Source organism: Sus scrofa, chromosome 8 (genome assembly GCF_000003025.6).
Source record: "Sus scrofa isolate TJ Tabasco breed Duroc chromosome 8, Sscrofa11.1, whole genome shotgun sequence".
Classification (NCBI taxonomy): Eukaryota; Metazoa; Chordata; class Mammalia; order Artiodactyla; family Suidae; genus Sus; species Sus scrofa.
This window is the reverse complement of record NC_010450.4, coordinates 129681301-129684660: the sequence shown is the minus strand read 5'-3', so window position 1 is coordinate 129684660 and position 3360 is coordinate 129681301. Positions and strand designations below refer to the sequence as shown.

The 3360-nt window shown below is 40.7% G+C and overlaps 1 pseudogene; it reads right to left on the bottom strand.

Moving 5' to 3' along the window:
* LOC106504768 lies at positions 331 to 662 on the bottom strand (annotated as a pseudogene).

Here is a 3360-nt window from a genome sequence, read left to right as displayed (position 1 = left end):
TTTAACCCCATCCCATACAAAGAATTTCAATACTAAAATGAACACATTAATTATATCCATGTCTATTTCCATACATGAAAAACAGAGACTATAAGTTTTTTTCCTTGACTGACTTTGGGGCGTTTACAAAATTTACTCATGTCCTTGAAAACTAGCTTTACCCAGGCGCTGGTGTGTTGGTGTGGGGTGGAGGGAACACACGTAGGAGTTTTATCCCCCCTGGCTGGGATCTGTCACTTTTGCTCAGTAGCTCTGTAAACTCCACCCCTGTAAACCTTGGTTTACTACAAAAGTGGAGTAAGACCTGACTTGACAGAACTGATGCAGGTGCTAATGAGGAAATGCTTTATGCAGGCATTGCCCACCCGAGTCAGCAGCGGTGATCTCCTTGCTGGTTTTGCCATTCCCAGAGCGCTTCCTGGATGCTACAGTAGTCGCAGCCTCTTTCACCTTGCAAAGACCACATGTTTGCCATCCAACCACTTGGTCTTGACTGTGCAGATGAAAAACTGCGAACCATTTGTGTTGGGACCAGCATTTGCCATGGACAAGATGCCAGGACCCATATGCTTCGGGATGACATTCTTATCATCAAATTTTTGCCCATAGGTGGACTTGACGCCAATGCCACAATGGCCTGTGAAGTCACCACCCTGGCACATAAGTCTTGGCAACATGCTAGCATGATGCCTGGCATGTTTTGTCATTTAGCACATAGTCATTGCTGTTTCTAATAACTGAGAATTGGGACAGTAGGAAACTTAGATAACACACAAGGAGATCGAATATAGGTGCCTTTCCAGATCCCTCCCTTTCTTCTATTGAGATAACCTTGAAAATAATTTCTACAGAGAGTTTATAATGGAAGGCAGCAATGAAAGTAAACAACACCTAAAAAAGAATATTTGAACTCTTTAAATTAGTAGAGAACCATCACTGATAAGACAAACTTTAAAATAAATCAGCTCTTTTACACAGCATGCATTTCAAAATTATCATTGACACATGAGAATGTTCTGTAATGTATTAATTCCACATTATTGCCAATTAGTGGCATTAGAAGAGTTAATATTCTTCTCTAATAACTAACTCGTAGTCTGCCAGGGTAATGGGAAAACTCGGGTTGAAACTGTCTGTAAGGTTATTAACTATCCTTAGTTAAAGTACTTGAAGCTATGCTAAATCGCTTCATAATTATTTAATGGCTCTAATCTGCTTTTTTAAAAAAATGGATGTGTTTTTGAGAAGCTCACTGAAGTGAATGCTTGTTAATTAGCACAGAGACAAAAGGTAAGATGCCTAAGCAAGTCAGAAGATTTCAGGGAGGCTGTGGCATCACAGTCATACTTCCCTCATTGTCCTAAGTAGTGAATCATCCATCTAGCACAGTCTGCTGGTTTTGAGGGAGCCAGGAAAAGCAGGGCAGGGTGTAGGAGTTTATGGCTTGGCTCCCTTTGACGTCCCCACACCAAGCACTGAGCGGAACACATTTGGGGCATTTTCGGGAAATGCTTACTAAAGGAAAGAATAAATGCCAGAATGAAGAGTAGGCAAATCCTAAGGACACAGCCCCCAACATCATGTCAGTAAACACTGAACCACCCCTTTTCCCTTTCCCTTTCCCCATCAGCCTCAGGGGGAATGTCCTCCCCTTAATCTCACATCTCCACCAGCTGGGTCTCTGAAACTTGATGAGGGGCTACTGTGATGCAAATCTTCTGTCTTTTTGCTGCACAAGGTTTGTTTTCCCCTTGATCTTTAACTCCAGACCTCTTCCCTGTTCTGTGTTGCTTGAGCTCCCATGTATAGAAAATATCATCAGCATTTCAAACAGAGACATCAATATTAACTCAAACAGGAGAATGGCATGGAATTTCTCTATTTCATGTGTGCCTTCCTTGTCTTGCTAAAAGTTGTACCTTCACTGGGCACATTATTTGTTTATGGCCCCTCCCCCAGAAGGATGAGTAAATTAAAGTTCTCACCAAAAACCAAACCAAACCAAACCAAAACAAAATAAAAAATTGACTGATGAAAGCTGTTCAAAGTTTCTCAGTATTGCTAAGAAATGCTCCTTTTAGATCTTCGGGCAAAGAAAGATAATCTATGAATGGGAAGCCAATTTTACCTGCTGTTTATTTATATAAAATAATATGCAAGAATACAAACTGCTGCCTATAGGTATCTATGAGGATAATACCCTGGGGAAATGAGAAGTTTTGCACATTGGCAGACAGCTCTGTTATTACCCAAGACAGTGCTTCCTTTCACCAGCTTGCTTTAATCCTGATCCCAGAAAGCAGCTGTCTTTCCTAAGCTTCACCTATTCTGATTTGCCAAATGGCTTTCTTAATCATCTGGTGCTACCAGATGTCAGAATTCCCTGCTGCTATCTCAAGGATTGATAGTCTTTCACTTGAGGTAAATATAGCTCGTGTTGATTCAGTTGGCTTGTTCTCTGAACAGCTGGATGAGTATCAGAGAGACTTGGGAAAGAGGCTGAACACGCGCTGAGAGTCCTGAGAGACTTGGTCACAGCTGGAAGATGGGGTGCCGGGAAGAGCCTGAATAACAAAGCTTGTGTCTTTGCAAACTTTCCCTGTGAAATGGACTCTTGTTTTTTCCACTTATGGATATGCTTTGTCTCTGCTCGTGAGAGGATCTGAAAGGTTGACACACCTTCTGTGTCCCTTCATCATAAATAACCACTCTAAAAATTTCATCGCAAACCTTTATTTTCTTAACAAGGTTTGCCTGGGTCCTCTCCTGCTCCAGTTCTCAGTACCTGGTTCTTGGGTGATCTGATCCGCATCATGCGGACACCTGTGAAAAATGCAACATTCAGGGCTTCTCCAGATCCCCTAAATCAGAATTCAAGTCCTGAGAACCTACATTTTGAACACACTTCCTGAATAATTCTAATCCCCCTTAAATACAAAACTACATGCTTAAGTTCTCTGAACTTGGGATTCATGTCTGTCTTATTCCCTGCACTATATCTAGCACGTAACACAATACCTGGGAAAGCAAAAATGTTTTATTTTATTTATTAAATAAAATATTTAACAAAATCTCACATATTGACTTCATTTTGCCTTTGAGAATCCTTCTAAATAATGGAATAATGAATATACTACATCCTTTAAAGCATGAGACAGATAATCTCATTTTATAGATATATTTTCAGCTTTTGCAAAATGACTGCTGAGAGCAGCTTATCTTGCTTGCCAACTTTTGCAAGAGTTTTTCAGTTTCCATCATTGGGCAACTTTATAGCTGTCATGGCTTTGCAGTGTAATGCAACAAATGGACGGGACATTAGTGTTGGCTGCCTTTGGTGTTACTGAGAAATTAAAGACA